The following is a 14,661-nucleotide window of genomic DNA, read 5'->3' as shown; positions in this document are numbered from 1 at the left end:
CTCTTCTCTTCTCTTCTCTTCTCTTCTCTTCTCTTCTCTTCTCTTCTTTCACACTTAGACATTTATTTTAGTAACTTCTTTACTCAGAATATATTTTTTTTAAATTCTAGGAGCAGGAGAAGAGGTGAAAGATTAAAGAGAGTTTTTATACTAAGGTTTGAAAGGACTGAACATCCCTGTGTATAGGGGAGAATTTGCAGATATTTTCTTGCTGTGACACTCTTGTTCAGGTGGACTTTCATCAGACAGACTAGTTTCCTTTAGAAATTCAAATGTTGCATGTTCTGTATACAGACTTTGATGAGGAAAATTTGCTTAGATAAAATAAAAAGAAAAATTAATTAAAAATAAATGCATTCTAATTAAAGTGCTCAATGATATCTTGGGACTATGCAGCATATTATTTTTAATGGTTTGTGATGGTGCAGAATTGTTTCCTCATATTCTTGTGACAAAGAGAGACAATAATTCTGTACCTCTGCACACAAAACCAGTAACAAAGGATTCATATAGATACACTGCCATGTGCTTACATCTCTATTCAGTTCTCAGGTAGTTGCACCACAGCCTTGTTTTAGCTTGGCTCAATGAACAGAAGCCAAGAGGTGTTGAGTTTCTCTGCAAGTTTGGCAGATTTGTTCTCAGTCAGGCTTTGTCTGTCGTGGAGTTACACACTGTCTTTTTTCTTGGTCCAATTCTGAACCCCTGAAGCTGGGAGTTATATCTTATCTTTAACAGGGGCTCAGGCAGTGCCTGTAGGACTTTGTGCCAGAAGGAAGTCTAGGTACTCCAGCAGCACTAACAATTATTATTAAAGATAATTGATTTCTCTAGACAAGGACTATATTCTGTAAAGAAGCTGGTCCCAGTTGTGGGTGCTGAGTACTTCTGCTATGTGCACCTTCAGTTTAAAATTACACAATAAATTTAAATAAATGTGTGTGTACATGGGATCTTTCAAAGTGCTCATCATTGCCATGAATGTGCTGGCACTGATGTCAATAGGAGACTCCCCCCCGGAATTCAGATAGCTGATACAGGCCAGCGCTAAGTGCTTCTGAAAACCCCTGCCTTATAATCCATTTATTTGAATGAATCCATTTCCTTTGAAAATGGAAAACTAAACAGGAATTTTAAAGGCATAATGCTACTGTCATCACAAATCTTGTACACTTAGCTAATATCTTCCAACTCAAAGAGTATAAATATGCTCAGGCTATACATGGAACACTTGGAAATCCTCATTAACAAATGAATGCATCAGTGAATTCTGCTTGGTAGAAAATGTGTTGGCAACTCTGACATACATCAGTTGCTGAGTTGCTAAGTTGCTGGACAGTTTCTGCAGTTGAGCAGAACATCAAGATGAATCCCCATTCTTAGCTGTTATCTCATGAGAACTTTAATATCCATTCAAAGAAGCTAGGATGTCACTTTTTGAACACTTATCTGGCAGATCCCAAATCACTATTTACATACTTTTGCAAAATAAAGGCCTAAATTAACCCTGCCAGAATAGGTAGACGTGGATTTTAGGGACTGGTAAGCACTCATCCCCAGACCTTGTAGGGCACAAATTTTCCTCTCTGAACATTGGAAGAAAATTGAGATTTTATATACATGGAAGTAGAGAGAATATATGCCCTAATAACCTTTTATTCTCTAGCAGAAGACAAATGACCAAAGTAGATAGGAATAAAACTACACATTACAGGAGCAAGAATAACAGTAATACTGACTGTGTAAAGCCATGTGATACCTCCATATTACATGCAACAGATATTGCCCTATTTCTGTTTTACATTTGCATTGCATAGGCTCCTGAATTCAAGCAGTACCTGGGAAAAAAAGACTGCCAAAGCAAGAGTTATCTGCCAGAGGAATGAGAGAAGGTTGCCAGTGGATAGCTGCAGGTGTTTGTCTAAAACCAGAGGAGGAGCTGGAGGAAAAAGTCGGGAAAGGCAAGAGATTCATATGCTGTGACCTACCACAGTAGAGAGTCTAGCAAAAATTCACCTTAAATGTGGAAAAGGGAAATACATTTGGTGAGTGGAAAATAGCTGCCAGCTGCAGACTTTCAGATTGAGTTTTAAATATTGCTGAGAGTACATAGCTCAGATGTTAATGAATCTTCTGGGCATAAAATTTCATTTAGCACGTTGCATTAAAGCGCTGCAGCTTTCTGCAAGAGTGGCAAAGTTTCTTACACAGGCTTGTATGTTACACCCATTATGATATCTGGCAAGTTTGTGCATAATCTGACATGCATCTCTCAGGTTATTCCTCCTTCCAGTGAGGCAACCACATGTGCATAATTAATGGATAAATTTTATATTCTCTTTGCTTTTATTTCTTTTTTACTTCCCTTAATAGATCAAGAGCAAATTTAGAAATAGCTAGGAAGTAATGTTTTTTCTCTACAAGTCTTAACCAAAAGCAATTTATGTTGCTTTCATAGCCAATTGCAATTGAAATACATGAGGCTTTTACCATAAACCTGATGTACTTTGATTAAAAATATGATGTGTGCAAGTTTCCATTTAATTTAAAAGATATTTTTTATAGGAAAAAAAATTCCTCACACGATTCCTTAACAAAATTGAAAAAAAATTTAGTTTCTTACTATAATACAGATGTACCACAGTATTTTTCACCCTGAAGGACTTCAGACTTAGAAATCAGGCATTACTGGGAAGTAGCTTGGGAAATACCTAACAGCATACAAAAGGCAGCAGATGGGTTCAGGTTAGAAATATAATCTTTCAAATTATATAAAAGAGGATATTTCAGTATAGGAATATTGCTTCAGTTGAAACCTCAACCTGGGCACAGGCTTACATCTTAACTGAAGGTGAATTCTAATTGTTTAACATGACAAAATCCTTTTTTCTGATAGCAAGTGGGTGTGAAGATGAGCAATAATAGGGCTGTTCCCCTGTCATTCAAAAATGTGCAAAGTCCTATAAATTTGTCCCTTTAAATGGGTACCAGAAGGGTTAAATATCAATTAAATAACTTTGAGAAAGTCAGAATGGTTAAAAAAACAAAACCTGTTTGTATGTGAATTTTAAATGCATGATGAAGCACTGACGGATATTCTATTAGGGTTTGTGAGATTTTTTAACCTTTTTTTTGTGTAACTGAGAAAATCTGACAAGAATTTTAGTTGGAAAATTTTCAGAGGCCTGTTAATTCACTGCTCTGTTCATCCATGCCTTTTGTGTGCAGCTGCAGAGCATTATTGTGTCAAATGTATTAAAATGAGGCACTGATTTAGTTAGAGAAACTCTGCAGGAACTGATGAAAGCAATCTCTTGAAAAATGAGGGAAATATGTTTCTCCGGAGCTCTTAAAAGGGATATTTCGACAATGGACCAAGCAATTTAGAAACCCAAAAGAAAACCCACAAAGCAGTTGGTTCATACTGCCAAGATAGTTATCCCTCCATAATGCCATAACTCAATGCTCTTCTCATTCAGAATCAATTAGTGTGTGTTTAACCTTAAGTCTGAGTTTAGGCCTTGCTGATTTCACTGGGAGCTAAATCCACACTTCAGTTTACAGCAAACTTGAGAAATACAAATGCCATTTTGAGATATGGAAGAGGGTGTATGCAGTAAGTATGCCTATTGGGCTTGAAAATATTATCCTTGAACTACAGGAAACCTGAACTTTCACAGGTATGTAGGAACCTTTGATCCTAACCAAGTCACTGGGAATTAGACATTTAAATACCTCTTGAGAACCAGAACAACACAGTGATAAGGTATTTAGGTAGCTAATGGTGTACTCCACATTGCCTAGTAGGATTTTTAAGCTTGGTAATGTATTTAGTTTCAGCTGGTTTAAAAAACCCCCGAACTTTGTAATTCAATGAGTCACATTCCTTCTAGCAACAATAATGTTGTTGCATTATGAATGCTTTTGTATTGAAAGTGTCCAATTCAAGTAACTATTGTATGATTTGTATTAATAACATGTTGCACATCTCTTCATTGTAGCTCCGTTTGGATTAATGGAATGTGAGACACTGCAATACTTTGATTAGCCTCTTCTCTTTGTTGTGTGATCTGACAAAATTGCAGATCATTTGAAAAAAAAATAACATCTACATGTCTAGTCTTCATAGGCTGTAGTAGAGCACTGCAGCAGTGCTTTAGCTGAATATACATGATCATATCTTGAGGAAGCATCAGGGAGGAACATCATTGCAGTTAGCAGGTACCTAGCTTTTACAGGCAAGCACCCAGAGTCCAGTGAGTTTTGGCACATGTGTATTAAATCTCTGGAGTTTTGATGTCTCACATGGATCCTACATATTATCCTGATTGCAATCAAAATGTGAACAGAAGGTCATAGTGCCCTCTTCTCTCCTTCCTTCCTCACCAGCTACTATCAATGTGAAGGTTGCCCTAACAGGCATTCTTGTATCTGCCATCCCTGAAGTTCAAGGGAAGGCAGAGGTCCACATGGCTTCAGGCATCCTGATGCCTCTCTGCAATCCTCTACCCACAGCTTTCTTCCCCCTGAAGGGTTAAAGTCCCTCACATTCTTGACTTAACTTCCTGTAGGCACAAAAAGTTTTACTTGTCAATATAAATAACTCAACCCTCTTAAAATCCTGTTAAATGCTTTTCCTCAACAATTTCCTGTGGCATTGAAATCCGTGGACTGATAATATGACGCTTTAAGACACTTTCCCTTCTGTTCATTTCACATTTTCTGCCTGTCAATTTAATCAAGTTTCCTCTTGTAATTGTGTTATGGTTCTGGGACTGGCTGTGGGGGAGTATCAGACATCTTTCCCCTAAACTTTTTATTATTTTGAGTGGTTGTTCTTAAAAACTAAATAAATTTGTTTATTTTAATTGCTTTCAATCTTTAATCTCTCTTTCACTTTTTTTAATACCCTGTCCATGCAAAGCTTTACTGTCTGTGGCACACTGGAGCTTGGAGTCGAGACAGACTACCCTGTGTACAGTATAAAGGGGAAAAAAAGGTATCACCAAATTATAAAGTCCTAGTCTGTTCCAATATTTCCTTTAGCAATACTTGCAATTTTTATTATTTTTCCCAATCACTTCCTTGTTCTAAAATCTCAGCAGCACGCCAGCCTGCTCACGACAAGTGCTAGATCTGTTCCTGAAATACTCTAGGTAATTTAGATCTCTAGGTAATTTGTATCCCACCAGAATGTGAAAAACAATTAGGCTTTTTCTCCCACTCCATATCACTTCACATTTATCTAATTTAAATTGTAGCTTCCACCTCACTGTGATGCTGATAGGTTTGTTCAGTCCTGTTTGAGCTCAGATACCAGCTACCGCAGTTGCTCTCGTTTTGTTAACACTGAATTAACAGTGCCTTTATTCACTTCCTAGAGGTAGAGCTAAAGTGATGATATGGTTAGTTTCAGATCCTAAAAGCTGGGGTGTTAGATACATATTTGACCTGCAATTTACCTCACACAAAACATCCAAGATATAAGTAACCCTTACTTGTCACACAAGATAAATTCGTTACCATCAATGTACCTAGGGAAGAACCTGCAAAGTTGCTGGGTTTTTGCTTGTTTGTTTGTTTGAACATTTCCAATTTATTTATTTTATTAATTTTTGCTAGTGGAACCGTGACAGGATAGTTTGTAGGTCTCCAAGACCTCTTTGGCTTAGTCGTGGAATCAGGTCTTCTTTTGCACTTGTTTATCAAAACTTTTCACAAGGATTCTTTGAAGCTATAAAAAAAGTTGTGTTTGGGTTAGAGGAAAAAAGGGATGATAGCTAGTGAGAGGTAATGCATGGACTAGGAGGCATGCTTCATTTCTATATTAACTGCGTAAAGCATGAATTCTTTAACTAAGATTTTTTTCAGAATTTGAATTCATTGGAGCTTGAATCTAAAACATCAGCTGGTAGGCGCATATGAATCAAAAGTGAACGTAATGGTCAAATGAAGAAAAGTGTTGTAAAAGCATCTGTCTCAGTGTTTCTCACATCGGCTGTTACCATAGCATCTAAACATTTATGACATAGCAACACCTGCAGCTGGAACTACTTTGAGAATAATTCTAAATTCTTTGATAAGAAACTTCTGGATTTTATACCAACAGGCTTTCTAGCCATTCCTACTAGCACCCATCTACCTTTTGTTGCTTGTGTTCTGGAGATTTTTACACAGACCTGACAGGACTTCGTAGTCAACTATAAGAGAAGCACCAGTAGCCAGTTGTCATTCTGGGGTTATTGCCACTACTGCATGGACTGCATGAAATACATGCTCACTAGGTTGTTCAAAGTGCAGCAAGTAACCTAATACAATGTAGTACTTGGTTAATTGCCTGAGGTACTTAATAGTGTCATATTCACTGTTAATGAACTGAAGTGCCTATTGTGTTAGCAGTTTGATCATTGACAGAGAGATAAACTGGCAACATTTGTTTGTAGTTAGCAGTGTGATGACCTTTCATTTTTCATCACCATGAAGACCTCTATACTTGTCTAATTGACAAGTATACTGGGACAATCAACAGCTTATCAGCTACTTCCATGTTTTCTATTGGTGTATGTAAGTAATACACTGTTTTTCTATAAAACATTGGATGTGGAACAGTCCAGTATAAATTTTCTGCTTTGAATATTAGTGGTATTTAGTAAGCACTTGGTGCAAGATTAGGTTGAGTGAGGTTACTTTGATGTTGTTACCTTCAGAGCATCTCAGGTTTTTAGAGAAATGGTGATTGGGAAAAATCATGATCTGCTGAGATGGATTGAGATATTCAGAAGCCTCCCAGTTCCTAGGTTTACATGTTTTTCTTCATCTCATCTTCCATTGAAAGTAAAACAGTCAGGGTTTTTTGTCTTTTTTAATAAGGAAAATCCAAAAAAATATAGTTTAGGCATATGGGATACTGTCTTAATCTGCAGTAGGCCTGAAATGGCCAAAAAAGGCTGCTGGGCAATGCTTCAGTAAGTCAAACTGTACAGACAAGATAACAGGGCAGAGCTAGACAGCATGTAGTGCAGTATTTTGTAGGAATCAGGCTGCCATAATCTGTCATGTATAACAGCATGGTGATTGAGCTGCTTGTGCTTAGATGCCCATTCATTTCACTCTGTCCTGAGAGACCATTAGAAGAGGAAGCTCTTGGCTGGGAAGCTGCTGAAATAGTAATAGTTGAGCCAAGGCTGCAAGAACAGAGATTCATAGCCTGGATGTAAGAATGAGCAGGAAACTTATATTGTCCTAGCTTGACTCTAGCCTCTGTAAAGTAAGAGAAATTCAACAGTCCTGTTCCAGTAATTGAAGCAAGACCATCTGGATAGAGACTGACTCCCAAACACCAGTGCCAGCTCACACATCTTTAGTAAATATTTGTGGATGGATTGCCCAACTCATCCAAGAGTTCTATTGGAAACATTCACTTTCCTGGAACTATAGGAATTGCTGAGCCGGGAATTTACTCCCGGATATTGTGAGCGTGTTTTTCTTGTCCTCCTTCTGGTGGACTTTTGAGAGTTGAGAGCTTTTTTAGTCAGAAATTATGGAGGAATTGCCCTTTCTTACCTTACACTTGGATTCTGGAGGAATACCACAACTAAACATTTTCATGCCAATGGATTGGAAAAGGAAACCTGTAAATCTCACGCTGTGAAGGAGCAACAGTTCATTTTTTTCTGAAGAATCTCACTGGAAAGGGAATGTCTGATAAGAAAACCGAGTCCTTATATTAACTATAGGCACCTAAGGAAGTACGATGGATATCTTCAAATGATACTTCCCACCTGCTTTACACAGAATGGCATGGTTCTGCCTCTGCAGGTAGATGTCTTTCTCCATAGTCTATAGAAGGAGCCTGATTGACAAGCCTAGCTGAAATACCACTTTGGGCTGCTAGAGTAACCACTTTAGGATAAGAATGACTGTGCTGGTTTAAAGGTAAACCAGCAGGGGAACTGAACTCAACTCAAAAGAGAGATTATAAATCAGAATAACAATTTAATAAAATAATACAATAAGTACGATTATACAGACAAACAATTGATTTTAACCCACAAAACCCAAATGTATAACCCAGCACCCTGGGGCATGAACAGAGTGGTGTTCTTTGGGCCCCCTGAGTCCAAAGTAAAGGGAGAGGGGAAAAACCTGTTGGTGAGAAAGCTGTTGCAGTCTGGTCAAGAGTGGTGATTGCAGTCCAGTCGAGAATGGTGGTTGCAGTCTGGTTGAAGAGTGGTGGTTGCAGTCCACTCGGGAGTGGTGGTCTCAGTCTGGTTGAGAGTGATGGTCTGCAGTCTTCCTCTGGATCTCACGAGTGGTTAAAAAAGTTCCAAGACTCCAAGATTATATATCCTCCAGTTCAGGCAGGAATGCCCAGTACTTCCCTCAGGATGGGGAGTTCCACAAAAGGGTGTGAGGACAGGGAGGCACCCTCCTATCTCGCAGGCCTCTTAACACCTAGTCAGGCTGCTCTGGGCAGAGGGTGTAAATAGTCTATTAATAACAGTTTCTGGGAAATGGCTTGGAAGGCTATAGAATACACAGTTTTGGGTTACACCCACCCAGTGATGAACTGGTCCCAGCTGTTCTAACTAGGACAGTGACCACTGAAATATTCAACATAAAAAAGTATTTTTCTGAAAACGATCCTTAGCAGTGCTTAAAACACAGTCCTTAAATAGTGATTAAGCCAATGGACAAACAAAGATCTATAATGTCTTGATCCACAAAGTCTATACTGATCAGGCTGATGGAACTTGAAGAAGACGGTACACCTCCTGGCATCTTATGTAGCATCTCCTCCTGCAACTAGGAGTTCCTATACTCTCCACAGGAATCCATCAAGGGAAACCTTGCATTCCCACTCACTGCACTTACTGCCCTCCCCCAGTGTGTGCTCCCAAAGGGGCTTGCTTGCTGCAGGACAGAGCAGACTTCCTTCATAAACCACACAACCTAATCCCAACCTCACCAGGACGAGACTAATTTTGACAGATTTTACCTGTTCACATACCAACACTCCACACCATGGAAGCCTCCAAGACTACCCTGAGTATGTACAGCATGGAGACTAATCCTCAGAAAGTCAAATAAATCAGTCAACTCCTTTTCGTTCTCACACATAACTTCACTTTTTGTATCTGACAGTGTAGGCACAGCTGCATCACACGGAGGATTTTGCAATATGTCAGTTTTGTAATGAGCCACCCTGAAAAAGATATTTTAAATGTCTATTCCACTGTGCTTCTGCTTATACTTAGGTTGTACCTTGAACTATATAAATGACACCTTTATCTTCTAAGGTCTTTCTCTGCAGTCCACTACAAATGCAATATGTGTCCCCCTGCCCACAGGCATCTCCTTCAACAGCCCTCCAACCTTCAGTGTGGATCTTTTCTAAATTTATCCCTAAAGCAGCACTCTTATGGACCAATACATATAAACAGACCCATAACAGATGAACATCAAATGTAAGAACTGCCAGCACATCTTTTTAACTGTTACAATACTTTGTCCTCCACTGGACCATTACAAGACCTGGAGCTTACATATCCCATGTGTAACATCCTTTAACAAGCACATCAAACGTCCACAAGGAAATCACATGTGTGAAACCAAACAGCCAATAAAAACCAGAATGAGCGAATAATTGATGAAAAACAGACACACTCAAAGATCTGAGAAAGAATATTTCTCACAAAAACAGTCATTTCATTTTTGCCTTTTCAGTTCTTATCCTCAAGAGAAACCTGTGAAATACTTTCAAAATAAGTACCTGGGAACTAAAGTTCATAATGCCATTGGTAATAATGAATTGAGTAGAGATATACTAGTTTTATAGCACTTTTTGTTTCCATGACCATTAATTCTTGTAAGTCCAATTGTTGATAAATCGGATAGATCTCCCCTTCCTTTTCTCACAGGACGTAGATATTATCTTGTCATCTGTTCTGTTGCAGGTGTAATTCCTCTGTTCCTGAGGTACTTGCTGCATTTTCTCTCAAATGATCTACCTGATTAACAAATTCAAAGTGTTTTTTCTCAGCTTGTATGTAACTCCTAAGACCTCTGCTTTTCTTTCAACCCTGAAGAACCTCTATGCTTGAAAGTTTGTCTGTTTTGACCATAGTAATTAAAAAACTCACTGAAAAACCAACATCCTTCTCTTTCAAATCTTGCCTGGCTTAGGAAACACGCATACTATTTTAGAGTCAATTTTATAAGGTAAATTCTATACACTAAAAGACTGGAGATTTTTAATCTGCTTGGATGTACAACAAAAAAGGAAAAAAATTCTATCCTTTGAAGTAGGGACATTCAAATTCACATCTTACTCCACTAGTTGAAACAGGGCTCAAAGACAGTTATCAAGTTGATGTTTATACTACTCTCCAAAAGGCTAAGGGAGATAAATTTCTCTGATTTTTACCTCTTATTTTCTTATGTGGATTTTATAAATCAGGAGAGACCATATTTGAGTGATGCAATTTAACATATGCAAATCAAAGGATCACAGAATAGTCAGGGTTGGAAGGGACCTCTGGCGATCAGCTAATCCACCCCCCAATCTTTTAAAAGCTCAAATGTATGCAAAAAGTATTGTATAAATATGACACAGTGTTAATCAGTCAAAGCATTCAAAGAGCTTTTAGTCATCAGAAAATACATTTCTTCCCTTTGCAAATATTTCTGAATAGAAAAGCAATTTGTTAAAATGGATAAAGCACTCTGTGGCCTATGCTTTTAAAGAGAATGAAAATTCATATTGTTTTTCCAGTGATTGCACTTATTTGCTTGTTTCTGTTCCATCTTAGCCTTTCTTCTCTGTGGTTTGTTTAGTGACTGGAAAACAGTCCAATATAGTTGACTTGATGTTGTTGCAATGGGTTGGGTAAACTATATTTTGATTCTCTATATATTTTGTGGCTGGCAGATGTTCAAAACATTTGTCTGAAGCAGGTGCTGATGCAAAGGCAGGTGTATCTGCTAGTTACTGTTTATATGGGGATATTGGTGTTGGCCTTGTTGGTAGCATTGGTTGCAGGTTTTGAGATTTGAGGCTTGACAGAGAAGTGTTCTCCTGTCTCTGGGGAGTAGAAAAAGCCCAAGGCTCCATAGTGGGAATGCTCTTTTTTGTGCCTTTATAAAAATGCTTTTCCTGTCTGCATTTACCTCTGTAGAGCTATTTGTCTGAATGATTTGTTGGTACTTAAGTAGCAGGCCAGTGTATAATGTTGTCTAATGTCATCAATTTTCTACATTTCAAACATATTTGGATAAACTTTTCAGGGAATAAATATAACACCAAAGCCCAGCAGCTGCAGCTTAAATCACTTGTATACAATGTGGTCTATTCTTTCTTAATGTATCTGCACTTGCTGTGAGGGAATTGGGTTAAATTTTCAACAGAAAAAGTACGTTGCATTACATTTACAAGTTTCACAGCCTTGGGCATAGGAGAATTGGAATTGAAATACTTTTTCCCCTCCATATCTCCTGCATTTACTGCTCTTCTGAGAAAAAAAGAATACCATTAATTCAGGCAGTAATAAGTGTTGTTAGTTGGCACATCCAAGTTCAGAACATCAAAAAGATGAGCAACATATAAATCCTCCTGCCCTTAAATATGGTAAAATTTAAAACATCTCTGAACTGTGCACTTCACCAGCTGATGGTTGTGATGAATCAGAGCAACCATATGTCAGGGAGAGAGCTGAATGTTGAAGCAGGAGGCTTAATTTTCTAAGCTTAAGAAGGGATGTCAAATATTCACTAAAATAAATAAATAAGTAGATAAATTACTATTGGAAACTGCCTGAGTTCAAGAGAGGAACAGTGTTTTGAGTTGGCTACATGCACAGGCATATCATACAAACACACCCAGTGTTTTTCAAATGCTCTATTCATCTGCTCTTTTGAGCAGCCGGTTGAACACATTGGATATATAAATATGCTGCTCTTCAAAGTTGTCTGTCTTGTGCTTATGATTCTAGCAACAATAACATGTGTTGGTTTGTTGTTGTAGGGTCACCTCTGGTGCAGTGGTAAATCAAGTGGATTTTGTGGCCTATTTGGGATTTTTGTGCATAGGGAGGAATCACTGATGTTATTTCACGGAGACATTAGAATAGAATATTACTATGCCTCTTAATTTAGACACAACCTTTGTTGGTTTAAGATTACAGTGTCCCTTTCAGAGTACTTTACTGGCACAGCAATTTCTGGGCTGCTCTGTGGTCAGCTAGCTAGTAAAAACGTTAGGTAAAGCTTTTGACATTTTGTTGGCAATAAGAGACAGACATTTCTAGCTCGTAAGAGTAAGCAGGAAGAAGAGATTAGTCTTATTCTTTTGATGGTTTAAAGCTACTTGATTTTAACTTTAGAATAGTCCTGTCCATTCAACAAAATAGCACTAGAGTTATCTATAATCTCATGAGGAACTATAGTCCTTCTTATTAACTATGTCACTTTATGGAAAAAGCCTAGATGTACCTCTTTGCAATTTCACTGAGTCCTTTTAATACACCTTATACAACACTGAATCACACTGATATTGCTGAAAGGGAGTGAGGTGGTAGAAATTTTCCTAATTTCCACAGTCAGGGAACACATTCCCTGAGCCTGCAGAGCATCCCTAAAAGCACTCCTCTTCCTGCTAGTTGCATACAAGTCATGACAAGGAACAGCACACTTCCCACTTTCTCCCTGAAACTAAGAATATGTTGTGTGACTATCTAAAAATACTTACAGTCATCCATAACTTTTTAATCACAGATCATTACTTCTCTTCTCAAACCAAAAGCAAAAGCTTAGTTTTGTTTGTTTGTTTGTTTGTTTGTTTCACAAGGCTGTTGTTATGGGCCAAAATTTCTGCATTAGAAGAAGTATGCTCAAAGGAAACTGAAGATTTCCATTATGTTTTAATTGCTGAAATGTCCCCTGCTAATGTAGGCTCATGTATACTATGGACCTCTTGAGCTGCAGGAAGCTTTATGTTGGAATTAATTTGGGGTCCTTGGGGCATTTTGAGAAGCTCCTGTGATCTAAACTTTTCATTTCTGCACAGCATGTGCATGGCATTTGCTACCATAAAGAGGTCAAAGTAAGTCAGTAACTGTGGGGGGGAGACTTGCTGACAACAGCAGTCACGAAACCAACTTCCCCTGTTCTGGGTCCCTCACCCTCACAGAACAAACCCATACAAAGAAGAGGCAGACTGGTTTGTTCTTCTCTCAGAGAGCCATTGAACATGAAACGAACTCCTAGTGCCATGGAAAAGTCACAGCCAGCACAACTGTTATCAAGGGATAATGGTCTTTTTGTAGTCAGCAATGGGCTCAGTGCTGTATTTGCTGACTGTGAGCCACAGAGTATAAGGCATGGTAAGCCTACAGCACTACCCAGGGCCTGCAAACAGAGGAATGAACCTATGACCCTCCCTCTGTTCACTGCTACAGAAAAGCCACCTTTCTCATGTAAATGTCCCTCTTTTGTTTCCTGGTGTTAGCAGCAATGATGTCATATATTCAACCATCTCTTATTTTCCAAAGTGTATAAAGCACTCATGAATGAAGGACCTGCAGTGGTTTAAAAGAAAATCACAACAGCCGGTCAGAATTAAAGCCCAGCGTTATTAAATATTATGTGCCTTGCTCACGCTACCCTCTTGAAAGAAATATCAAATGCATCCCTTTGGGTTACTGATAAAATGTGTGAAGGTAGAAAAACTGTCACCTCCAAAGCCTTGGGACCTCTAAAATTATTTTTTTTGGATTTTCATTTTTTTGGTGTGTGTGATTCAATATCAACTAAATTTTCTCACCCAAGATATAATGTACTGCTTGTCAATATCAGTTAAAATCATGTGGCTACAATAGGAGAGACTCATTGGAAGTGTTTTCTTTTGGCACCCAGCTGTACTTTTTGATTTATTGAAATAGGATTGCTTGCCAGTTACCAGAGTAAGTAAGATCACATCCAAAAAAAAAAAAGACAAAAACCTAGAAAGCAAAACCTGTGGTGTTTGATTAAATAACCTTCTTTTTTTTTTTTTTTAAGGACAAATTCACCCAGGAAATTAACAAAAATATTTAGGGAAGAAATTTAGTTTTAAATTGAAGCTGAATGGTTAATTAGTCATTAGTTAAGATTCTGCTGTGGTAGGTTGACTTTGTTTTCTTGCTCTTCAAGAGGGAATAAGAATTTGAAAGTTGAGTGAGAAGAAAAAAAAGGGTAACATTTCTGTAATACAACAGGGGATTTTACAAAACATTCTCTTGTTCTATATGCCAGGATCCAGCCGGAATTAACATGTTCTAAAAATAATAAGAAAATCCGTTAATTATTTATATCTGCTTACTTGACTATTCATTAGTCTGTGTTTGTTGTCACTGTGAAGACAAAACTAAAAGAATTGCTGCTACCAAACCTATTACAGGATTTTAGTTCACTATAGAAAAAAATGGACCAAAGTATGCACAAGCTGTAGGGAAACATCTTTTTCAGCACGCAGAGGAGAATATGGAAAACAAACACAGGGCAGCCAAAGTTGTAATAAACAGAATTTATGAACCAATACATGTACATCAGTTGTATTTGTTAGGGCTCCGAGCCTTCAAAGATTTATGCCAAGGGACTACTTGGAGTACATAAAGTCTTTTAGTA

This window comes from Neopelma chrysocephalum, unplaced genomic scaffold (genome assembly GCF_003984885.1).
Source record: "Neopelma chrysocephalum unplaced genomic scaffold, ASM398488v2 Primary Assembly neopelma1_146, whole genome shotgun sequence".
Classification (NCBI taxonomy): Eukaryota; Metazoa; Chordata; class Aves; order Passeriformes; family Pipridae; genus Neopelma; species Neopelma chrysocephalum.
The sequence above is the reverse complement of the archived record's forward strand: the minus strand, read 5'-3'. Positions refer to the sequence as shown.